Source organism: Thamnophis elegans, chromosome 5 (genome assembly GCF_009769535.1).
Source record: "Thamnophis elegans isolate rThaEle1 chromosome 5, rThaEle1.pri, whole genome shotgun sequence".
NCBI lineage: Eukaryota > Metazoa > Chordata > Lepidosauria > Squamata > Colubridae > Thamnophis > Thamnophis elegans.
Window position 1 is genome coordinate 53,124,437 of NC_045545.1, and position 27,166 is coordinate 53,151,602.

A 27,166-nucleotide genomic window follows, 5' to 3' on the forward strand; every position below is an offset into this window, starting at 1 on the left:
CTGCCAACCTCTCTGTTTTATCATCCTCACTCCACCCCCTGTGGCTGCAATCATAATGTTTTGTCCCTGTGGGTTATAAAAGAAACCTTTCTGTGATTTTGCCTTTGAGGAAACTCCCTTATATTGTTTATTATACTTTACAGAATGCATTTAATTTGATTCTAATAATTTTCTGTATAAATCAGCCAGTCCTGACAGGTTCTGGAGAACTGGTAGTGAAAAATTTGAGTAGTTTGGAGAACTGGCAAAAGAGGCTGGCCCTGCTGAGCACCCCCACGGCCTCCCAGCTGATCTTCTTTTGTTGCCCTGAACAGAACGGAGCTGATACCAGGTTAGTGGTAAGGGAATGGAATTTTTGCAGTTACCTTCCCCAGGAGTGGGGAGTGAATGGGGATTTTGCAGTATCCTTCCCCTGCTGTGCCCACAAAGCAGCACCATGCCCACAAAGCCACGCTACGCCCACAAAGCCATGCTCACAGAACCAGTAGTAAAAAAAAAATTAATCTCACCACTGTATATAAAGGCATGTGTGGCTAAATTAGAAAACAGTTAGAACAAGGGCTCAGAGCAGGGGTGGGTTCCTGCCAGTTCTATAGAAGAGGTTCCACAAATCTACCGTGCCGTTTAGAACCGTTCCAGCTTCCTTCCCCCACCCATCCGCACATCATCAAGATGAAGAGCGAGAGGTGGAATTCTGGGAATTGAAGTCCACAAGTCCTAAAGCTGTCAAGTTTGAACACCCCTGGTTCAAAGGGTGAGGGGTGAAAAGGGTTAGGGGTGCAAGGGTCTTGTAACTTGATAGCTTTAGACTTGCGTGCTTCAAATGCTAGAGTTTCTGAGCCAACATTTTGATTGCTAAGCAAGAGTGTTTTTAAGTGAGTTTCACCACATTTTACAAGTTGCCATGCTCACCCAGTCACATGACTGCCAGGCCACTCCCACTCGGTCACATGCTGGCAAGCCACTCCCACCCAGTCACATGGCTGGCAAGCCACTCCCACCCAGTCACATGGCCAGCAAGCCACTTCCACAAAACAGGCCACACCTACAGAAGAGGTTCTAAAAAATTTTGAAACCCACCACTGGCTCAGAGCTAGAATGGGGTGTGTTGAATGGATGGAAAAGCTACAATCCTTTCCAGAAGTAGAAGTGGTATTGCCAGGTCAAGTGTTACACAAAGCACAATGTCTCAAATTTGTTGTTATGTAGGCTTTATCTGTTACAATAGATAGAATTATGAGAATGGTAAGAAGCTTGAGATGCCAAGAAATTTTGCTTCTGCAGAAACTAGTATTATTACCCACATATCGGTTGAAGATTGAAAATCTAAAGAGCCTGAATGGCTTCTCCTTAGACGCAATGCTTTATACAATTTACGGGTAGTGAACTTCATTTAATGTCTGCTTGAAATTACAACGCAAAAAGTGATTTATGACAATTTTTCACACTTATGACCATTGCAGCATCCTCATAGTTAGGTGACCAAAAATTCAGACAGTCGTGATGGTTGCAGTGTCCCAGGGTCATGTGATCACCTTTTGCAGCTTTCTGACAAGCAAAGTCAATGGGGAAGCCAGATTCATTTTACAATCATGTCACTAACTTAATAACTTAACAGCTAGGAAGAAAGGTTTAAATGGGGCACAATTCCTTAACAAGTGTCTCATTAGCAACATAAATGTTGGGGTCGATTGTATTTGTAAGTCAGAGCAAGAGCGTTTTGAAAGGGAAACCAGTCTTTCCTCCTTGTATAAGTACTTCTGTTGACTATTGCTATTGTGTGCCAGAAATCAATTGCCGTACTTCATGGCTAGCCACATGATGATGCCTCATGGCTAGCCTCAGCTGAGATGCTTTACTAACAATCTATATGATCAGTCTTTCTTGAGCTTGATCTTAAAAATAGCTGTTCCATCTATGCTGGGAGTTAATTTGGTCAAAGAAAACGTAAAAGACCTCTTCCATTCCTGCTTACGGTAATTTTTATAGCCATTATTTGGGCCACTTTCACCATTAGGATTTTGTGACCTTAGAGACCCCAGAGAAACTAATATAATGATCAACAAAAGAGGTTACTTGGTATGTTCCATAGAGCTCCTAGAATTATATTAAATTTAAAATTTGGAGAGCTAAATTAGATCCTTTGGTATCTTGCTTAAAAGCACAATATTGCACCATGAAACTGAAGAGAAGATTGTTTTCTCTGAGCCATTTCCTTTCTAAATTGTCCTTTCTAGAACTGAAGGATAAACGATAGTATCATATTTTATCTGCCCCCACAGTCAGGATAATAATAATTTGGGATATATTTCTACTCTTCCTCAGTGCCGTGACGCCATCCAAAATATTTCTGCTGTTTCTCTCTAAGATACTGGGTGATCTTTGGCATTATTTTAAAGATTTAGAACAAAGTTTAGAAGACTCCATAACAGATTATACATTGGCACCTTATATCACAAGGAACTGTAGAGATTAGACCTTTTATTTGAATGAAGGATTTTTCTTTGGATACAGCTTTTTTTAAATACTCAGGACAAACATTCTCTGTGATGGAAATTATCTCTCTTCACTAAGAAAGGGTAGACGTCAGGTGGGATATATTATGTATTTATTTTTACTTCTAAAATTCATTACAAATCATCTGGGACAAAACATACACTATAGGTAGTCCTTGACTTACAACAGTTCATTTAATGACTGTTCAAAGTTACAATGTCACTGAAAAAAGTGACTTACTACCACTTTTCACACAACCTTTGCAGCATCTCCATGGGCATGTGATCAAATTCAGATGCTTGGCAACTGGTTCATATTTATGATGATTGCAGTATCCCAAGGTCATGTGGTTACCTTTTGACAAGTAAAGTCAATGAGGAAGCCAGACTGAGTTACCAACTGGGTTACTAACTTACAACTGCAATGATTCACTTACAACTATACCAAGGAAAGTCATATAATGGGGGCAAACCTCATAAACGTCTCATTTAGTAACATAAATTTGTGCTCAATTGTGGGTTTAAGTGAGGACTATCTATATTCAAAATAAAAAAAAAATCATCTCAGGAATTATATTTGCAACAAAACTGAGTAAAATTAATCCATCCTTTCATTGAGACACAAAGAAACACAAACACACACATTCCAGAATATCACAGATCCTTAAATATTTTCATTTTATGGGAAGGGGCAGAAGAGATAAGTTTGTTGCTGATCAACTAAAAATCAGTTCCATAGCAGATGCATTTTGGCGTTCTACACATGTCTGATTTAGGTAGTCGAAAGGAACAGGTACTATATAATGATGGTCTATACTAGAAAAAAACAACAACCCACGGCTTGTGTATTATATGCAGCAAAGTACAGGCAAGATAGCAGCTATTTTCTATAAACTTATAAGACCCACCGAAGGAATGAAATAGAGCAACTGTGATGAGAGACCAGGGGAACCGGGGGAATGAGTAGGGATATAAAGAAGTAGGAAAACAAGAATTGAAAAAAGAGCAAGGGAGATAGTGGTTAAATGAAAAGAATCTGGAAACCTTTTTTCTAAATGGGGGTGGGGGGATTCAACAAGAATGAAAAATTGATGAGGTTCACAGAAAGGAAGAGTCCTTCATCAGCAAATTTGACAGATGAAGTTGGGAGATAAATCACCCACTGGAAGGAGCCTAGGTTTTCAGTTCCTGTACTGGCTGCTTCTTTCCTTCTGTCGTCTGCCTAATAGCCCAGCTTCAGGAGATAAATGGCTGCATCTGAGTCTCAGGCTACTTCCCCTTCCCCAACTTTTTCATTTATAGCAAAATGGATCTGGGAAGTTTCCTGACTACAAAAAGTACTGGCTGGCTGGCTGCCTTTACAAATAGCAACATTGTTCAGGCTAGATTGAAAGGACAGCATTCAGATAAAACATCAGTGGTTTTAATGTCTTCTGAGCAATTTATTGGGAGCATTATTATTTTAGGAAGGATCAATTTGAGTGTACAACAAAGGAGATTATAAATGCTATCAGAAGAGATGGTCAGTGGGATAGAGCTAAGAACACACGGCTGCAAATCGACTTGGTGCACACTCATCTGCCAATTGCCCTCACAGTGAATTTCATTTTACAGCAAAGAGCTGCCTTGATGTGCCAGCATAATTTTGGCTGCTGGACTGACAGGTATCATACATATTGTAACAACCTTGGTAGGCATGAATCTCACACTGTAGTTTTCCCACACGGGAGAAAAATATGCAATGATGATTCTGAAGGATTTGGACTTAATATAAGCTCTATCACATGCACAATAATGGTCTACATAGAGCTACATTACCAGATATAATTTAAAATAAATACATAATTGTGACCCAATTGTAACACATCATCCAAGATTTGCAAGTTTACATGAGTATAATTCTGTCTGAGAAATAAATTAAAAGTTTAAGCTGCTTTCCTGATCTCCATAACCCATAACAGTGTTGAAATTATCTATCTATCTATCTATCTATCTATATCTATCTAGCTATCTATCTATCTATCTATCTATCTATCTATCTATCTCATCCATCCATTCTGTAGATTTCCAGATATAAGAAGAAGTGACAAAGTCTTCAGCAACTTCAGGTAATCACCTAATAATTCATAATTTCCTAAAACTAGAAAAAATATGATATTATAAATTAATTTAAACTTCCTATCTACAGTACCTAACAGAACAGTACCTGTTCTGTCAGTCTGATAGTTATGGAAATTCATCATTTTTTCCCTCCTATTCCATGTTACTTAAGCATTCAATTTAACATTTGAAACTGGTCTGTCTTCCAGTCATGCAAATAGTTATCCTATGGATTTAGTATTTCTATCTATCAGGAAATTGAGTCCAGGCTTAAGAATATAGCAACTGAATTATACCAAAGTACTATTGAATTCTACATTATGTCTTCCACTTCACCAGATATTCCAAGAACACCATCAGAAAATATAAATGTAGCCATTTTTTTCTACAAGTATGCCTTCCTGCACCACTATCTTACTTTCAGCATATTTTATAGAGAGAAACTGCAGTTAATTTCATTTCTTTGAATTTATCAATGTGTTTTTTTGGAATAACTCAACATTTTTATGTGATAAAAGAATGAAAAAATGATCTCAGTCTCTGTATCAATCAGTCCTATCAATCACTGTAATATAAACTGCTTTTTTTTTAATCATATGCCCAATATTTGGGCCATTTTGATAGATCATTTCTAAAACAGGATAACCTTTCTGAGGTGTACAAATGTAGCTATTTCATTTTCAGTCCAATACCATCATTTTGTATTTCATCAAAACCTCAAGCTTTGTTTTTTTTTTATAACCCTTGGCTAGTTCAGTGCAGAATTGGGAATTTTTGTCCCAATGTGGTACTTCTGAATCCTGAATTTCATTTACCATTTATTGCCCATTCACTTACTTTGGAGAATAGTTTTGGGTGGTTTTGCAGTTCACTTAGGCTTTTATTATTCTCAATAATCTGGTGTTCTCTATAAACTTGGCACTTCATTGCGTGCTACAAGTTCCAGGTGTTTTATGAATAAATTAAACATGGTTATACAAAATCAGATCTGTGTGGATCCAAAATATTCATTGCTAACTTCTACTGATTTCTACTTACCGTTTCTTGTTCTTTAATTAGTTATTGATTGGCACAGGAATGCTTGGAACAGTAAAGACATACTAGATCTAAAAACTGTCCCCCTCTTCCTCCGCCTATAGAGATGAAAAAAGGTGTCCTGCCAACTCAGTAATGTTCTAGTTCCTGGCATCACCAGGTAGAGTAATTACAAAGGTGTCTCATAAGGAATGTATGGAGCAGATAACAAACAGCTCTGCTAAGGAATTTTCCAGATGGAGCACTGCAAATTAGGCTTTCATTGGAAGGGTTGTGAGGGTTAGCAACTCTTAAGGTCAGACTAGGTTCCCCACTCTGATTAGCCATAAAATGTTACAGAACTGTATATATTCTCTCTTAATAGAAGAAATCTCAATCCAAATACTGTAGTTTACCTAAATACAACAAAGCCCAATTACACTAGGACAGGAGTGTCAAATTCCAGTCCCAAAGGCTGGATCTGGCCTCTAGGGTGCTTAGATCTGGCCATCGGGGCTACCCTAGAAACAGTGAAGGACCAGCCCGCAGTGCTTCTGCTAATGAAAACGGAGCATGGGATGGCCTCACATGGCCTTTCCAGACCCTGGTTTTGGCCCAAAGGTCTGCAAGAGGCTGTTGTAGTCAAAATGGGATCCGGGGGACAATACGTGGTCCACCCAAGCTCTGTTTTCGCTATCAGAGAGCTGTAGGAGGCCATCACGGCTGAAAACGGAGATTGGGAGCCCATTTTCACTGGCAGAGCTCTTGAGCCACCACAGGAGCCCCGACATGAGTGATATCAAACTGGCCACACCCAGCCTAGCCACGCACACCCAGCCCCCAATATAAAACATAACCCTAATGCGGCCCTCATGAAATCAAGTTTGACACCCTGCACTAGGAGCTAAACCTTACCACAAATTTTATATGTATTTTCCTTCTTTTGGTTTAATCAAGTAAAAAGAAGCCAATTTAGGTTTCTACTCGTATAGCTGTAATATTAGAAGGAACTATAGAAATCATCTGGTCTAACTTCTCTCTTATATAGGAAAATTTGTCATGCTTGTATTTAACCCAGCTTTATCTAAAGGCATTTAATAAAGAAAAGTCCACTATTTCTGAATTAATATGTGCTACTTAATTGCTCGTAAACATAATTTGATCCTCTTTTTCAGAGGAACATAATTTGCTTCACATTTTATGTGAAAGCTCTTCAAATATTTGACAATCTGGAAACCTTCCAAATAACTTCACTGGAATGAATGAATGCTGACATTGCTGTCAGTCTAAAAGGATTGGCTTTTGTTGGTTAGTTTTGGCTACAAGGCACTTTTTAAATGGCTACAATACATCAAGACTCACTTGATTGTGAGATGGATTGCTATATAATATGACAAATAAAATAAAAAGAATCATGGTGTTGCAACAGTCAGTATGCAGTATTGCAAATTGACTCTGTCCACTGCTAGGAGTTTGATCCTGACAGGTTCAAGTTTGACTCTACCTTCCATCCTTCTGAAGTCAGTAAAATGAGGACCCAGATTGTTGGGGCAATATGCTAATACTATAAACTGCTTAGAGAATGCTGTAAAGCACTATGAAGCAGTATATAAGTTTAAGTGCTATTGCTAAATAAATAAAATAATCTCATGCTGCAATGTCATAAATTCATTTGAAATAGTACAAATGTAGGCAAGGCTATGAGTAGGAATATGCCAGTCCCTTGCAGGGCTTTATTTATTTTTAATGAACAGGCAAGTATACCTTTAATCCTAAACTTACATACTTATTTCTCTTGGGCTAAATTGATTTTGTTACCTACGCCCCTGAATTCAACCTACTGCATTATTTACCGAGTCCTGAAATATGTTTCTTGTAGCTTTATGTATTGAATTAAACTACTACATGATATCTGCTAATATTCATGACTGCGTCTTTTGAGTGCCACAAAAATCACTTCAGCCGTTCTAATTTGTTTCCAATTTCAGTCTTCAACTATATATATATATTCAAACAAACACAAACACACAAAACATAAAACATAAAAACTTCTTCAACTGCATACAGTGTGTTGATTGGTTATAAGCAGTGACGTGTGGTGAGGTTTATGGCTGGTGAGGCACTGACACAGTGGTGGGTTTCAAATTTTTTTAGACTTGTGGACTTCAACTCCCAGAATTCCACAGCCAGGCATGCTCAGTTCCGATTTAAAGCGACAGCATTTGTTTTTCTCCTTTGCGAAAAAGTTTTCCTTCATTCTTTTCTTCTCTCTCCCCTCCTTCCTCCCTCTCTCCCTTCCCCCTCTCAAACAAACACAAACACAGAAGTTGGCTTGGATATATTTTCCAATGGCTTGAAAGCAGCTCCTCTGCCATATCCCCCACATTCCCCTGCTGCCTTCCGATCCGAGCCTTTGATTGCAGGTGGAGCCACGTTGCCTTTTCAAACTTGTAATCAGTGAAGCTGAGCTTATATACTTTTATCCAGCTCTCTCTCTTTCTCTCTCTCTCTCTCTCTGTGTGTGTGTGTGTGCTTGAAAAGGCAACGTGGCTCTGCATGCAATAAAACTACACTTGAGGATGAAGTTTGAATTCCTCTCCTTCCCTCCGACCCACACATGTACCTTTTCCAGCTGTTTCAGAGAGGATTTCAACTCTGCTCTTGCCTGCCATCATGAAAAGAAAGAAAAATATAAAAGGAAAAAGGCATGAGCTGAGGTCAGGCTGAGCTAGTTGCTGCCAGATGACTCTATTTAGTGCTTAACTGTTTAAAAAAGCCTCTAAAAAGTGCCCTCTACAGGAGGAGGCAGGAGAACGACATGCCTCATCTACGTCAGGAATTTTTTGGCTTTTAACCCTTGCTTAACTCTGCTCGATTGATCATAAAACACCAGACTAAATGAGGCACATGGTTCTCCCACCTCCTCCTGTAGAGGGCACTTTTTTAGAGGCTTTTTTAAACAGGTAAGCACTAAGCAGAGTCATCCACTGTGACTCTGGCAGCAACTAGCTCAGTCTTTTTCCTTTTACATTTTTTTTCTTTTCATGATGACAGTGGTAAGGCTCTGCCTCCCCTGCCTCCCCTGACTGCACGTCCCTGGTTATAAGGTCTTTTTGTGTCCTTTCCATAATCATTCTCCAAACTTTAATGGGAGTTTCCTTCCATACTGTTCTCACAGAGACTTGAGTACTGGATTTTCCATTGTTAAGATGGCTGTTGAGATTGGTTCTAGGGCTTTGTGAATGAATAGAGCAGAGCAGAGCAGAGCAGAGCAGAGCAGAGCAGAGCAGAGCAGAGCAGAGCAGAGCAGAGCAGAGCAGAATAACAGAGTTGGAAGGGACCTTGGAGGTCTTCTACACTGATCCTCTGCTCAGGCACAAAACTCTATACCATTTCAGACAAATAATTGTCCAAATCATTTCTTAACCTCCAGTGATGGGACACCCATAACTTCTGAAGGCAGGTTGCTCCACTGATTAATTGTTTTGACTGTCAGGAAATTTCTTCTTAGTTCTAGGTTATTTCTCTCCTTGATTAGTTTCCATTCACTGATTCTTGTCCTGTCCTCAGGTGCTTTGAAGAATAGCTTGACTCCCTCTTCTTTGTGGCAACCCCTGAGAAATTGGAAAACTGCTATCATGTAACCCCTAGTCCTTCTTTTCATTAAACTAGAACATGCCCAATTCCAGCAACCATTCTTTATATGTCTCCAGTCTCCTAATCATCTTTGTTGCTCTTCTCTGTGCTCTTTCTAGAGTCTCAACATCTTTTTTACATTGTGGCAACCAAAACTGGATGCAGTATTCCAAGTATCCCTTATACGGGCATTCACCTGCAGAATGCAGGAGGTGGCAACATGAATTATCTATACTCTCACAACTCTCCATATCCAGTTGCTTCCAAGATCTTTATATATTTAATATGGAGATCTGAACAGAAACTGGAACTGTGAATACTTGGGGCTATCATCAAACTACATTTTAATCTTTCAAATCTTCTTGCTAAAAATACAAGATCATCTTTGGGAAGAGCTCCACAGGCAGGTATGCCAAAGGCTGAACCTGTGGGCATGGGCATGTCCTCAAACTTCTTTGGTCTTAAACATCTGGAAATCTTAAATTTGAAAAAGACCTCTATTAGCTGTATTACTTCAGAAAGCACTTTGCTAAAAAATTTAAGTACCAAACTACATCCTAAGCTATTCACAAAATGTGGTTTATGTACAAAAGCCCAGGAACTCATACAATAGTCTCCAGATTTCCAGATTCTTTGGCAGAAACTAGACTTCATAAACTACATGTTTACTTGGAGATGAAATGAATATTAAAATGGGCTGGAATAGCTTGATAGGCATCTCATTTGTATGCTTTTTAACAAATAATTTACAAATACTGGTGACTTCTTTTCCCACAGCATAAAAGAGAAAAATATTTAGGATTTTAATGTCGGATGAAAACAAAAATGTTTTTCTTTTAATTGAGGCTACATTATAAAATAATCTTATCCAATATGGCATCTTCCAGTTGTCTTGGAACTGCATCCTTCTAGCTGGGAAAGTCTTGGAGTTGTAGTCCCAATGGATCAAGAGGGTGATGGCTGCTATTCAAATCTGCAGGAAGTATATCCTAAAGGGAGTGCACCAATATGTTTTTGTTTTAGGTTTTATTATTTATCTAATTATATGGTACCCATCTTGCTATTATTCCCTTTTTAAAGAAAAAAATTAAGGTGAATAATATATCTAATATTCCTTCCTTCTTCTATGTTTTATCTCGATCCTTTCCAGTCAGGCTTCAGACCTGGCTGCAGCACAGAAACCGCTTTGGTCGCATTGACCGATGATCTCTGGAGAGCCAGGGATGGAGGCCATGCCTCCATCCTGGTGCTCCTTGACCTCTCAGCGGCTTTCGATACCATCGACCATGGTATCCTTCTGCGACGACTGCGGGGGGTGGGGGTGGGAGGCGCTGTTTTACAGTGGTTCTCCTCTTACCTCTCGGACAGGTCGCAGTCGGTGTTAGTCGGGGAGCAGAGATCGACCCCTAGGCCCCTAACGTATGGGGTGCCGCAGAGTTCGGTCCTGTCCCCCCTTCTTTTCAACATCTACATGAAACCGCTGGGTGAGATCATTTGACGGCACAGGATAAAATACCACCAATATGCGGATGATACCCAGCTGTATCTGTCCGCCCCGTGCCAACTCAACGAAGCGATGGATGTGATGAGCCAGGGTCTGGAGGCTGTTAAAGACTGGATGGGGGTCAACAAGCTTGTGCTCAATCCAGAAAAGACCGAGTGGCTGCTGTGTTTCCCTCCCGCGAATTGGCCAAGCGTTCCATCTCTCAGGTGGGGGGGTCAAATTATACACCCCTCAGACAGGGTTCGCAACTTGGGAGTCCTCCTGGACTCACAGCTGACCTTCGAACATCATTTGTCAGCTGTGACCAGGGGGGCATTTGCCCAGGTTCGCCTGGTACACCAGTTGCATCCCTACCTGAACCGGGAGGCCCTCACAACAGTCACTCGTGCCCTTGTGACCTCTAGGCTGGAATACTGCAATGTGCTCTACATGGGGCTGCCCTTGAAGAGCATTCGGCGACTTCAGCTAGTCCAGAATGCGGCCGCGCGAGCGATTGTGGGTGCACCTCGCTTCACCCACGTAACACCTATCCTCCGCGAGCTGCACTGGCTGCCTGTCGATCTCCGGGTGCACTTCAAGGTGCTACTTATCACCTATAAAGCCCTTCATGGTAGTGGGCCTGGGTACTTGAGAGACCGCCTACTGCCAATTACCTCCACTAGACCGATACGATCACATCGATTAGGCCTCCTCCGAATTCCATCTTCTAGCCAGTGCAAACTGGCAACTACCCGGAGGAGAGCCTTCTCGGTGGCTGCTCCGACCCTCTGGAACGAACTCCCCGTGGAGATTCGGACCCTCACCACCCTCCAATCCTTCCGCGCCGCTTTAAAGATCTGGCTGTCCCGGCTGGCCTGGGGTTAAGATTCTAACCCCACTCGAATTGTGTGACTGTTGTGCTCTCTTTTAATATGTTGTATTGTTTCTATATTGGAATATTGTTTGTCTTTCCCCCTCCCCCTTTTTGAATTGTGAGCCGCCCTGAGTCCCCTCAGGGAAAAGGGTGGCATACAAATAAAGGAAATTCAATTCAATTCAATTATAACAACTCTGTGAGACGAGTTGAGCAGGAAAGAGTTACTGGCTCAAAGTCCTGCAGCTGGTTTGCACACCTAAGGTAGGACGAGAACTCACAGTTTCCTGGTTTCTAGCCTGGTGCCTTAATCATTTTTGCTAAGTATGTTTGGACTAGAATAATGTTTGACTTCTAACACTGCTGTGGAGAGTAAGACCAGATGAACAGCAGAAAACTCCTAATTCCCAGCACTAGCCTTCCTCAGATCTGATGAGTACCAAATTGAATGGGCTTGCAAGTTCTAGAATGCCTGACTAGCCCTTTACCCCACTGGTTGTGCTCTGGGAGTAGAAATGCTCTGGAGGATGCTAGTACTTATTATGTAATGATGATGTCTACCCAATGTCACGATATTCTAATATCTTTCCATAGAACTGCTTGGCAGTTTGCTGTTCTAGAGAAAATGCTAAAAGATGAAAGCAATTCCTTTTTGTAAACTAAGGCTGAGCCAATACTACCAACCATTTTCAGGAATCTTACAGTAATGAAACATCTTTCTTTTCCAGTCTTCCTGTAAGATACATTTAGTACCAGGATAACTATAGTCAAATTGGTAACCATATACTATCCTCTGTGTCACATTCATTGCATAACTTCTAATTAAGAAGCATATCTAACTCACAGATCTTTCAAATGACTTTTCATAACAGTTTTCATTTGCTGAAGTCATCATCTCAGGCAAATCCAATTGGCATTGTAATTTCAGGAAATCACTTGGTGCTTTAGGATTATATAATGTCTGCCTGAAAAGCCAAATGAGTAAAAATTGGTGCTAAGTAGCAAAAGTCAGGCAAATCAATGCCCTTGTGTGTATTGACACAGTTTAAGTGAACTTTTGCTCATCTAAATACTACACAGAAAAGAAAACTAAGTATCTGCTTTATCTGAAATTAAAAATTGAAGAATATTGTTGCAGCATATTTTGCAGCAAGGTTGTGGGGTATCACCCAATAGCCTGGTCCACACACACATATTGAAATAGGCATATAAAAGGGACATATGCAGATACTATATAACCGGATGAATAGCACTTTGCTCTAAATGTTTGGGTTAGATGTTAATGTGGAAAAATATTCTATTCCAGAAAGATTCTGGCCTGTAATTAATAAGCCAATTACTTAGTACTTTGAGGCTAAGGACACTATTGTGATAGAATAATTTCAAACTACTGACACCCCCACCCCCCAAAAAAACCCACTGGTAAATCATTCAATAATAATTTGCAAAGGTTCTAGTTGAATCAAAGGTCAGCAACACCAATTAATAAAGTTAATTCTTAATTCTTTTGGCAAAGGTGTTTCTAATGCCTGATAGCAGAATTTTACTACTCTTAACATTTTTGCAATCTGTAAAGAGAGTAAAGCATGTTATATTCTATCACTTCTCTGATCTATTTACAGGTGAAACTCAAAAAATTAGAATATTGTGCAAAAGTTATTTATTTCAGCAATGCAACTTAAAAGGTGAAACTAATATATGAGATAAGACTCATTACATGAAAAGCAAGATAGTTCAAGCCGTGATTTGTCATAATTGTGATGAATATGGCGTACAGCTCATAAAAACTCCAAATCCACCATCTCAGCAAATTACAATATTACATGCAATCAATAAAACAAGGATTGTACATAGAACAATATTGGACCAATATTGAAAAGAATAAGCATGCATATGCACTCAGTATTTGGTTTGGGCCCCTTTTGCAGCAATTACTGCCTCAATGCAGCGTGGCATGGAAGCTATCAGCCTGTGGCACTGCTGAGGTGTTATGGAAGACCAGGATGCTACAATAGCGGCCTTCAGCTCTTCTGCATTGTTCGGTCTCAAGTCTCTCATCTTTCTCTTAGCAATGCCCCATAGATTCTCTATGAGGTTCAGGTCAGGCAAGTTTGCACAGTAATCCCACAGTCATTGAACCAGGTTTTGATGCTTTTGGCAAAAGTTACTCTCATCAGAAAAGAGGACTTTGGACCAAGGAGCAACAGGACTTTGGACCACTGTGCTTCATTAAGACCAGGGTCAATGCAGCCATCTACTAGGAGATTTTGGAGTACTTCATGCTTCCTTCTGCAGATGAACTTTATGGGGATGCTGACTTCATTTTCCAGCTGCCCACATTGCCAAAAGCACCAAAACCTAGAGAATCTATGGGGCATTGCCAAGAGAAAGATGAGAGACATGAGCCCGAACAATGCAGAAGAGCTGAAGGCCGCTACTGAAGCATCCTGGTCTTCCATAACACCTCAGCACTGCCACACTGCCTTGAGGCAGTAATTGCTGCAAAAGAGGCCCAAACCAAGTACTGAGTACATATGCATGTTTTTCAGAGGTCTGATATTGTTCTATGTACAATCCTTGTTTTATTGATTGCATGTAATATTCTAATTTTCTGAGAAGGTGGATTTGGGGTTTTCCTGAGCTGTATACCATAATCATCACAATTATGACAAATCACGGCTTGAACTATCTTGCTTTGCATGTAATGAGTCTTATCTCATATAATAGTTTCACTTTTTAAGTTGCATTGCTGAAATAAATGAACTTTTGCACGATATTCTAATTTTTTGAGTTTCACCTGTAGATTCATATAGTCAATTAAAGAACACAGGGTATCTGAGATTTCTCCTGATATGGCTGTGTTTAGGTAGGATTTTATTAAATTGGATTCATAGAAGCTTCACCGCACAAGTGCAACTTTGCAGAACATTAAGGAAATGGGAAGAATTTTACTTTTGAAACTCTAAAGTTATCAGAGCTGGATTGTAAAAATATGAACAGCCACTAGATGGCAAAAAAGAGATACTTTACTGCATCTGGCAATTGTCTGGATTTTGGTAGCTGAGAGACTGTAACCATACCTGGTGCAGCTGTTAAAGATTAAGAGACTTGTCAAAAGTTGTCTTATTGTTTAAATTGTGATAAATTTATAAAGTATTTCATTGCATTTTTGGCTTGTTTTTACAAGGAGCCTCCTTAGAAATGTAAAAGGATAGTGGAGTTAGGTAAAACCATCCACCCATTACATCAGGATAATTAAGATGGTGTGAAAGATAAACCAAATATAATTAAGTCTATATCACTTTTAAAAAATGCTCAGGACAAATATTTTTTCATGATTTAAAAAAAAATTAATTACTCGGAAAGTGCTTTGAAAAATCAGATATACAGGGTGAGGAGGTACTATATCTGGTCTTCTAAACTTTAGAAAACAGCAAGGAGTGAGAGTTTTCTGTATCTACTATGTAGCATATTTTAAGTTTTTGTATTAGTGTAATTGCTTTTTTTTTTTAAAGTGTGCTACACCCAGAGTCACTTGATGAGATGGGCAGTGATAAAAATTAAATAAATAAAACCTGTTTGCTACAATCTATGGTCATCTGAATTTTTACAGCCCAGATATGATAGCCATCACCCCAAGGCATATGGAGATGTGAGGGGTGGGGATGACTGCCCCTTCTATTTCCTCATATGTGCATTTGATCTGATGAATACATAGAGGTTTGACAACTGCCATCTTCACTAATACACCCATTCATTGACTTCAAGAGCAGTGGTGGCACAATGGTTAGAACACAATATGGCAGGCTAATTCTACCGACTGCCAGCAATGCAATCCTGATTAGCTCAAGGTTGACTCAATCTTGGTTGGTAAAATGAGGACCCAGATTGTTGGGGGCAATATGCTGACTCTGTAAACTGCTTAGAGAGGGCTGTAAAGGCCTATAGAATTTTGAAAGAAATAATCCAATTCAGAGAATGCCAAACAACAGATTACATTCAATTTACAATTGCTGCTAAGTCTACATGAATGGAATTTTTAATTCTAAACTAATATTCATTTGGAAGAAGAGGATGACCAAGATTGGCATTGTGCAATGCAAAAAGGAAGGTTGGCATTTTGCAATGGATGGCATGATGCCCTAGTAACAGATTCACATACATATTCACAAAAATTAGGACAATCATAGAATTGGACAGGACCTTGGAGAGTTTCTAATCCAATCCCTTGTCCAGTGCAGATTCTTCATAACCACCCTGGAAAAATCATTCTTTAATCTTTACTTGAAAACTTCCAGTTATGAAGCATCAATGACTCCAAGAGGCAGGCTGTTCTACTATTTAATATTTCCCACAGTCAGGAAATGCCTCCTGATTTCAAGTTTGGATCTTCCTTTTTAAAGCTTCCCTCCAATTGTTTTTATCTTTTATTGGAAGTTATAGGTCAGAAATCCACACTCTCTGCCCTGTGACACCGCTTCATATATTGAAAGATTGCAATCATGATTCCCCGTAGTCTCTTATTTTGTAGGCTTAACAAACCAAGTTCCTCTTGCTGTCCTTAGCCTCCAAATCCCTGACTATTTTTGTTACTCTTCTCTGCACTTCTTCCAGTTTCTCAGAATCCTTTTTATGTTGTGTCAGTCAGAACTAAACACAGCATTCCAGGTGTGGTGTGACTAATACAGCATTCAGCAATACTATTGCTTCCCATGATCTTGATATTATATCTCTATGTTTGATACAGTCAAAACCATATTGACTTTTTGGCAGGTGTAGCATACTTTTGGCTCATACATACTGGTAATCTGTGGTCTATTGGATAACTGTACCTTTCTCATAATATTTACACTACCTATCTTGTACCAGGGATTTTCTGACTAATTCTAGAACTTCATATTTCTGCCCAGTGAACAATATTTTGTTGGATAAATTTCAATATTCAAGTTGATTAAGATTCTTTGGAATCCTTCTGAGGGATTAATAATCTCCCTGAGCTTTGTGTCATCTGTGAATTTTATAAGCATCCCTTCTAGCCCCTCATCTCAATCACTTAAATCCCAGAAATTTTTCGTATATTTTTGTTGTTTCTTGTAGAAACAAGACAAAAGCTGATAAATCCATAGCTTCTTTGTAAAGTTTTCAAAACTCTGTTATACTACTATTTTGGCCAGAGCAATTCTTCAACCTTAAATTACAGGGGAAAATATAGCTTAATCTTCCATAGTTTTATAATAACAAACCTGGCAGTTAATAACAGAAACTGAGCCTATTTTTATGTCACATCAATTAATATGATTCAGGAAATATGGACAATAAACCAACAATAGTGGTTGGTTTGTAAAAGTTTGTTTTATGATTGGTGACCAATTTATTTAGAATATATCCAACAATTAATGAAGATGACAATTTGTGTAATTTTAGCATGCTGCCACCTATGGCTTAACTTCACAGCTAGTTCTAGGTAACTTGTTGGAATAACTTTAAAAAAAAATCTTTAATAGGTTTCTTGTTATCTAGGCAACACTATGTTGATGACTTTTGCCTAGTACCATAATTGCATAATTTGGATTTGCTTTGTTTGAGTACACATGTACACTTTATGTTTGTTTCTCTTAATGCCAATTAAGATCTGCAGCTTTTATATCAACTAGTCCAATGTAGGATATGACTTCATAGGAGCAAAAAGAAGCAGGTGTGCCAGATTCAGAATACAAAACTCCAGATAATAATTAGATGGAAGCAGAAATCTATAGAAAAACCAAGTGGTTGATCAGATTTTTTAAGCCCAGGCAGATTTTTTAAGCCCTACAAAATCTCCAGGGAAGAGAGGAGTAAACTGTAACCTACATGGGCCTTTTGTTTTAAAAATAATAGCTGGCTCTCCATTTCTGCCTTTCTGTATGCATTTCTAATATGATGTCAGATTTGGCTAAATTCCATGCCAGTCCTTTGAGACTTCTTGGTTCTTGACAGTTTCCAATCACAAAGCTGCTCCATTGATGGAGCAGATGGCAAATAGACTGATTGGCGTAAGTACATTAAAAGAACTGTCAGCAGGAATAGGTCATAAAGAAGAAAAGATATAAGTTCAGCTCAGTTAACAAATTAAAGGAGGTAATAAGAAGCCAGGAGTATGGGCTTAAAAACTTTAGACCATCTCTTTTCCACTGAGCTTGGCAACTTTAAGTGCAAAAGAGAGCAGCTTGCGTTCCCTTCTCAAGAGATTAGGCAGCAGAAGGAGTGAGTGGGAGGTCAGTCATCGTAACCTGGGAACAGCTGTGCTGTGAATTGCTCTAAACTGGGACAGACTGAGGAAACAAGACCCTCTTGAAACACATTGGCTTCATGGGAAAACATATTTTCCTCAACATCCTAACAGTAAAAGAGAAACAAATCTGTAGTAGGATAGCATGGCAGAAATGAATACTGAATGGCCTTGTTAGGAGCCTGGGTGCTTATTCTGCAGTTTTTCAACATACAATTTTAGAAGGTACGTATTCAATCATGTGATTTCTTTACATAGTATCATAATTTATAGAAAAGCACATGATTTCTTGCCAAATATGTTGATACTGCTCCATGTAGCTCTCATACTACACTATTAAGTTGGTAGTCAGAATGGGCAGGTGATTGTTTATGGAGAGCACAACAGATGGCCCTCCCCACTTATCTTCAAAGGGACTTCAAAGTAACCTCAAAGTGTGTTTCCTAACTCAAGTTCAAAGAACATTTTTTTCTCGTTTGTCTCAAACACTCCTGCCGCAACCCAATCCTGTGTATTTTGTAACTAGGCACTACATCAGTTTAAGTTACATACTATAGGAGTTTGTTGTGAGATAAAAAAACAGAAGTAGAAAACAATGGTTGCCACCCTGAGCTCTTTAAGAAAGACAACAATACATTTGGTTCTTGATGTCAGAAAAAAATAATGTTCTGCTATATCATACAAACTAAGGGCAGTAAAGAAGATGATAACTATAAACTTTATTAGAGGCAAGCAGCATAAAATATGGATGACAGAATTATTGATGAATTGATTTTCAAATCTGAGGTAACAATGAAGTGAACATTTTTAATGTCATTAACTACTCATTTCTAACTGACTAATTAACTAACCAGAAAGAATATATGAATACTTTTTAAACCATATTTTCAGAATGCTTAATAGTATTTTTGCTTGACTAAAATAAATTTTAAAAGCCACACAAACTATTTGATTCTTATTTAGAAAATTACCTTGATCATATAGTATGCACAATGCAAAGCAAAGCTCCAAATGCATTCCTGAGATATTTACCATGCATTCTGTTTTCTTAGATGTTGGCCTAGAATTGTTTTTTTTTTTTTTTGGCTTGCTAACAATGCAAGAGAGAAGGGGACAATCTTTTCACCAGCATGTGATGTGTGTATCTAAGGTAAAAATAATAAACTATGGCCCACCAGATGCTATTCAACTACATAATTCCATCCGTACCAACACCTGGAGGGTCTACCCAATCTTGCTTTGAATGCCATCAATAAATACCAGTGAATTTGGGTTTAATAAAGTTTAAAGTAAGATGGAAGTCCCAAAAGTGCTTTTTCAAGGGACAATTGGACTTTCTTTCTTCTTCTTTTTTTACCAGAAAGTCCAGTTGCCTCTTTAAAAAGCACCTTTGGGACTAGATGACTGAGAATCTCCATAGACAATGAGATGAAAAAGTAATGGGAACATACAAAATTGTAATATTTTAAACTGACAATTTTTTTCTAACAAGATATACAGTGTCAGAGTTGGAGAAAATCTTTTGCTAATAAGAATTTTTAAGAGACATTTGAGCATCTTACCATTGCTGAATTTAGTGTCCTTCAGACAATCAGGTGTTGACAGTCTGCAAATTGGAAATGGGCAAAAGACCACAGCAATCTTTTGTTCTAATGTGGAACTCTGTTGATTGTAGTCTTTAAAAAATAAACTGTGGATAATGGGGAAAAAAACCAAAGGAATTCTTTAGCACTACAGTATATGAAACAGCAATTCAATCTACCAAATTAATATTATCATTTTTCAACACTTGTATTACTTGTTTACATAGTAATGCTGTCTATAATGAGTCCAGGGAGCAGGATTAACTATATCAGCAAACTCAAAAGTTCGGTTCTGTCTGAAATGCAATCAAAATAAAGCCACTGAGAAATAAAAGGGAGGTATTAATAAAGGGTTGTTGAAGTTTACAGAATTAAATAAAATGTATGTGGAAAACTCTCAGCCTTCTTTCCTATGCTTCAATAGTCCAACGAGGACAAAATATTATACGGCTATTAGGAGCAAAACTGTTCAGGTGTAAACTATTTGCAGCATTTCTCAAAATAAAGCAACCATATTTCAAGAGATTTCATTTAGAATGGAACAAAATATGCTTTCTGTTTTAAGTATTTTGCTTTCAATGTTAAGTGTCCTCTAGAAAGCTTCCAGAATTCATCCTTGTTTCAAAAGCAAAATATAAAAATACATGCATATGTCCAACTGCTATTAGCTAAGGCCTGAAATAATGGATGTTAGACTTGAGCAATGTTTTTGATTTTATTCCAAAAAAGATGGTCTAGATTGCTCAGAGGGACAGCAAATGTAGCATCTGTTTGACACTTTTTAAGACAAGGATATAGTTTCCCTGGAACATGTGGCAGATGCAAAGTGACAACCATACAGTGCCAGGAAAAGACACGACTCTTTATGACTTAGGAAGGAGAAGTGATAATGTTTTAATGGCAGATTTCCATACATTATCTCAAACCTTGTCTAACCAAACAGTGCTGCTGAGTATCTGTCTCCCTGTCTGAAGACCGTGGGGGTCTAGATTGGGAAGAAGAGATCTGAATTTGGATTTGGATTTTGTGGCCACTGGGTCCATCATTGATTCTGGAAGGTATTGCTCCACCCCCAACAGTATCAGTGTACAACACTGGGATCTTCCTAGATGTAGGACTCCTACATGAAGAGCAGATGACAGCTATGGCTTGGAGGGGTTTTTCACAAATAAATCTTGTACACTAGTGTGTGCATACCTGGATTGGGATGCCCTACACACAGTCATTCATGCCTTGGTCACCTCAGCTGGTTGTTTACAAGAGACAGAAAATTGTAGACACACATATTAAAAACATCAGGAGAATAAGAGGTAATTGTAGTGATTAGGATATCTGTTGCTCTCCCCTCTTCCCCATGTCATGCCATCCATTCAAAGAATTGCAGATGGGGCAACCAATTGCAAAGGTTATTCTGATTTGTGGATGGTGATTGCTGAATCCAGTATTCTTCCTTTCATTCCTACCATTACATTACAAGCATGTGGGATTTATTTGTTTGGCAAGTGCTAGCAGCTTTAACTTTCCTCCCTTTTTGGTACACAGTGCAGCTGAGCTACTGAGATCCTAAATTACATATTGGAGGCTGAGTTCAATGGAGAATTTTAAATGAGACAGTGGACAAATTATACATTCTGTTCATTGTCAAGTGAGATTAAGAAACAGCTTGTATTATCTCATTCTACACTGGATTTGTGCTTTGCATTGAATTAGAGTTCAGACCTATTTTCTGCCCCAGACTGGTACCTATGTATTGCCTCCCAGGGGTTTTAATATGGTTTTAAAACTTCATATTAATATTTTATTCTGCTCATCTGTTATAGCAGTTATGATGATGTTAGCCTTTAAGAGGTTGTTATATTATAGCTCATGATTTGACTAGCTTATAACATCCTTTCCCAGCCTATTGTCTTCTGGTTCCAGAATCATTGGATTTCATCTCTCATAATCCTCAATCTCATTTGGTTCTTCACATGTTTAGACTTGTGTCACATTGAATTCTGTGATACACATATAGGTTTTACTTGTCTTCAATTAATTATGCTTGTTACCCCAAGAACAGGTTATAGGGTAACTACAATCATTCAGTCAAAATCACGATGCTAGGTGAATCTCACAGCCAAACTCAGTGATAAAATAAGTCTTCTGATGCAGCACATAATCTCCAGCACACAATCTCATAATTCGTTCTCAATGAGCAGGTGGCAGTCATGGCTAGGAGAGCCTTTGCGTAACTTCATATTGTGTGCCAGTTGCACCCTTTCCTGGATTGGGAGTCCCTGAGTTCAATCAGTCAAACCCTGGTCATTTTATACTTGGACTATGCAATGTGTTCCAAATGGGGCTACCCTTGAAGAGGATCTGGAAGTTTTAGTTTGTGCAGAATGCAGTTGCATGGGCAGTTCTTAGGGCCCTTAGGATGGCCCATTTATATCATTGTTCCATGAGCTGCACTGGCTGCCACTTTGCTCCTGGGTCCAATTCAAGGTGTTGGTTATCACCTTTAAGGTCCTTCATGGCATGGGTCCTGGCCATGTGAGAAACTGGCTTGCCCCAGTGGGATTAGTCCACTCCATTCATGCTGGCAAAAGGGGCATGCTGTAGACCCAATCAGACAAGGAATTTCAGCTGACAGACTCCTTTTGTACTGTGGCTCCTATTCTCTTGCCCTCGAGATCAGATCTGTTCCCACTCATTTGGTCTTCTGAAGACATCTCTGTACCAATTTGCCTGGGGCTATAATGGGCGTATGGCATATTGGAAGTAGCTATTGGCGTAGAGAACATCCCATCTACTTCTTGTGTGCACTTTTGCTTCCTCCCTTTCCATACTGCTTAGTAAACAGAGTTTACTAAGTAGTAAACTGTAGAAGTTTATAAACTTTGGATCTGTTTTGCAAGGGAAGTGGAATATAATTGGTGAAATAACTTTATCAGTATTCAACAGGGAGGGACAATTAATGTGCATGTGTTTTTATGCATTTTTCTTGTTTAATTTTGCTTTGTTCTCTCCTTTTTTTCTTTTGGAGTTTGTATTTTAATTGTGGAAATAAAATAAAAAAATGCAAAAGAAGAAGAGAGAATTATGTCAGAGAAAATGACCGATTGATCCTTTTTTCATAGCCAGCTTTGGAAAGCAAACAACAACAATAACAACCAAACTCTATCACATTGTATAGATTCAGGAGGGATTTTTCCTTGACAAGGAAAATGATATGGAGAATTAATTTTCCTTCTTCCTTTGCATAATTGTCTTGATCAGGTTGCCATGAAGTAGGAAGTAATGCAGTTTGTTACAAATTGTATGCATTATTTATGTTAGCTCTTCTAACTCCAATGGCTGTCAGAATATTTTGGATCAAATTGGATAATATCTGCCCTAGCTTTAATCTCCACCACTTAAAAAGCAATAGCAGAAGAAAAAATGGAAATAGGGATGTCTTTTATATTTGCAAAATATGTCTGTATCTTAATTTGGTTATGACTCTAAAGCCCTACACAGCATCGGACCAGTTACTTGAGGAACCACCTCATCCACATCACATTGTCCCATTCCATCTGGTCAGGCAAAGAAGATATTTTATGGACTTTGTCAGTTGAAGAATTTCGACTGGAAAAATCCAGGAGGAGAATGTTCTTTGCCATTGGCCTTGCAAGAATTGGTCAGCACTGCATGAAGACCTGCATGCTCTTTGTGAAGCATTGAATTGGTCTGTAGCCACTCATTACAAAGCAGTTTTGACATCCTGATGCAAGGAGATGAAACTGAAGACTGATTGACATCTGGCAAAACCTATCCCATAAGATCTAATAAAAGGGGCAGAACCAGGCAACTACAAGCCAATTACCTGCTTACCAACAAACTTTCAAATTGCAACTTTCAAAGAGGAACAAAGCACTAGGTCCTGATTCCCTAGAAGATTTTGGGCAACTGTAAGAGAGAGAAAACCAACTTGAATGCAGCTTGGATTGATTAAAAGAAAGGATTCAATTCCCTGCCACGATTGGTTAATTAAATGCCTAGAAATAGCAGGCCTTAATATAGGTAGTTCTTAACTTATGTCCCTAAAGAAACCTGCCCATTACAGTATAGTCATAAACTATGACAGCTGCAAAATGACTGATGTGACTGACCTAATTTTATGATCTTTTTTTGCAGCAATTGTTAAGCTAACACTGAGGTTGTAAAATGATTGCCATGATTGTAAAGAGAACACCATAGTTATTAAGCAAACAAATTGTTCACCATGGGCCAATTTTGCCAAAAATCCCAGAATCATAAATTGCGGTCATAAAAACTGGGGACACTGCAGATGACTGTAAATGTGGGCTGGTTGCTGAGTGCCCCAAATGTAATCAGGTGACCACAGGGAGGAATGCCCAGCTGTCAGAACTTCAGAATCCAGTAATAAGTACCCCTGGAGAAATCCATCATAACCTCAAACAATTGCTAAGAGAGAAAGAAACACAAAACATTGAATTTTGATGTTTCTGATGATGTTTTCTGATTTCATCAGTTTCTCGCCTTTTGCAATCACTTCAGAAGTAAGAAACTCATTCCATTCTGCCTCTTGGAATTTAAGTGTGTGCACTACTGGAAGGCAGATATTACTAGTTCAAATAGTGTGTTCTTTGAATTTGAAATGCATGAATTAATTTCGGCAATGGAATTGGGAATCTGATTGAAAAAAAGGCAGTCATGGAATTTCAAATCCTGCAGGGGATTTACCCCTAGAGTAATTCTTACATGTTCTGGATCAACTGTTCCATAGCAGTGATTATCAAAGTCTCTGCTACCTAGCTGTTAATCTTGAATAAATCTTCTTAATGAACACCTTCTTGTTTAACATTAAAATATCTATGTAATGAAACTGCAGTTACATTGGATGAGTCATTTGTGGTTACTGCTGACAGAAACATACAATTGTGGCAATAATACCTTTGGCACCATGTTTGAAATAAAATATATCCTTCCTCACATATCAGGAAAGGATTGATGAATCACAGTTCTATAATACTGCAATGTTTTAGTTAATCAAATGGTTTAATTCTGCGTGCTATTGCTCACTAGGAACTGTAGCTGAATGTCACAATTTAGTAGTAGAAAATACAACACTTCTTTCTTTAGAGTGATGTGTGAACCTTGTCATCATATTTTTTATATTCGGCTATTCCATATGTATAATATTTAGAGAATACAAATGTTTCACTGAATCAAAGAGATAAAGAGGGACGGGGCAAAAACAACATCAAGGAGATAAGCTTAGAAGAAGCAAACAAATAATTTATATTCCTAGACGATGCAAATACTCACACTTGCAATCAGATCCAAATTATGAAATTTCTCAGTCTATATTATATTAATAAGATGCCAAGATACATAAACAGTAGTTATCCATAATTTCTTTCCATCATGCAGTCTGAATTAAAAAGCCTTCAGATATGTAAAACAGTTTTTCCCCAGCTATGCTTAATTTATATTCCACATGAAAAATATAATGTTGCTGTTTTGATATATTCCAGTACAAGCATAGAGGGATTTCTCATATAAAAGATTTGAGCGGAACCCAAAGGAATGTGAATAAGTTGAGTTAAACCTTTCAATTCAGGGTTTCAGCCAATTTCAAGTAAATGATTCCAGGACAGAAATAATGTTCAGATAAGATATTTGCAAAGATATCCATTCAGTTAATTTAGAATTGATCAACTATATATGCAGAGTGTTAAGCAAAATTAAAATCCAGGGAGTGTTCTTGACATGAGAATAGATAGGATATACATATATGTTAGGCATATTAAAAGCAAAGGAGTGCCAGGGAGGGAGGGGACGAAGGAGAAGGAAGCTTTCTTTACATGGTGCCTGTTGCCTGGCAACCCAGAAAAGAGAGAACACTTCCTTCCTCTTTGTTTCCTTTCCTCTCACAGTCAAAAGGACCATTCTCTAATGTGTGGGTAGTAGAAGAAGCCAATGCTGCATCACACAGTTTATTTTCCTGGAGTATACAGACCTGTATACTTATATGAACACTCCATCCCATCTTTCTTTCTTTTTTTCCATTCAAGTTTTTTATTTTTTTTAATACAAATTATACATATTATAGGAACAAAGAGTTGTCCGGGTCTTTTCTTTTACATCCTCTCAATTACATAGTCCTTTTTACACCATAGTTTTGTTCTCCGTCCCGTCTTTCTGTAGATATGTATAAACCATATTATTTATTACGGTTTGCAAAGTCTAATATATCCCATATATTTTGTTTAGCCTCTTTTCAATACCATGGCTCAAAAATTATTTTGATTCTGACATTTGAATAGATTATATTTTTTGTATTTTTTAAATTCACAATTTCTAAGTGTGGTCCATTTGTGCCATTTATAAAGAAACATTTTATTTCTGTTTTTTAAAACCGATATACACATCTGCACACACCAAAATGTGAATACTGCATTGTGGCAACATCATTTCAATCTTGTTGTTATTTATTTCAAAATAAGCCCAGTGCCCTTTGGGATTTATTTTTAGGTAGCCATACACTGGATTTTAAAAGCTTGTAGCAACAGAAGATGTTAAATGGGGAAGTAATCAATTTTACCCTTTTTAAGAGTAAGCAAAGAAATGAAGGTGGAAAAAGGGACTCCTTGCTAAATACTAAACTTTTATAAATAAGCATCATAAATAAAAATAAATACTCTTCATCCTGACTTTGTAGTAAAGGGAATATGACTGTTTTCAAAAAACAGTATTTCTACAAACTTACTAAATATGGCAAAAAGAAAGACAAGTCTATGGAAAGAGTGCCATTTCACACACTGTTGTAACATGGCAACCAAATCTCCCCCAGCTTTGTTGGGCTTCCTAATCTGTATGTTTTGCTACAGCTTCCAACCACTGGGTTAGTACCATGGCAACCCCATGATCTTTAAACACATGAGTTTCTGCTGTGATCCCAAATAAGACATCAGCAATGATGTATGTGTGTGTGTGAGAGAGAGAGAGTGAGAGAGACATCTTGGTCACTTAGAAACATTTTATTATATTCCATTATTTTATGAATCCCTGTACCTTCTCATTTTTTATTATTGTCTATATTTTAATACGTCTGTTCCAGTCAATGGAAATTCTATTACTCCATTTTTAATTCACTGTTGATTTGAACTATCATCTTGATCCTGGTTGACTGTGGCTGGAGGAACAAAGGGAATACGTCATGTAAATCTCAAACCCTAGATAAATCAATTAAAGGTTGAATTCACCTGGATTTGTTTAAGTGTAATTCCCTGGATCAATTAAGTTCACTTTGTTTTGTGAATATTTCCTGGAGACTTAAATGTTCTCTTTCTATTCATGTGAAATAATTTCTTTGAAAAAACTCCCACAAACATCCCTGCTGCACAAAAAAATACATCCAAAGCAGACACAGATCAGAGCTTCTGCACATTGTAGTTCTTTCACAATTGAATATCTTCCCAGGGAAATGATATGGCTATGAATATACACGTATGTGGACATATTGAGGATTAATTTACAAAATCATTGTAAAAGTATGAAAAATATGTTTGCATTATTGATTCAAATACAAGTGTTTCATATGTACTCCAGTATGCTGCAAAGCACTACTTAGAACAGGGGTGTCAAACTCATGTTGTCACAGCAGCATCACATGATGTATTGTGACTTTTGCCTTTACTAAACTGGGCCTGGGCTTGACCAGCATGT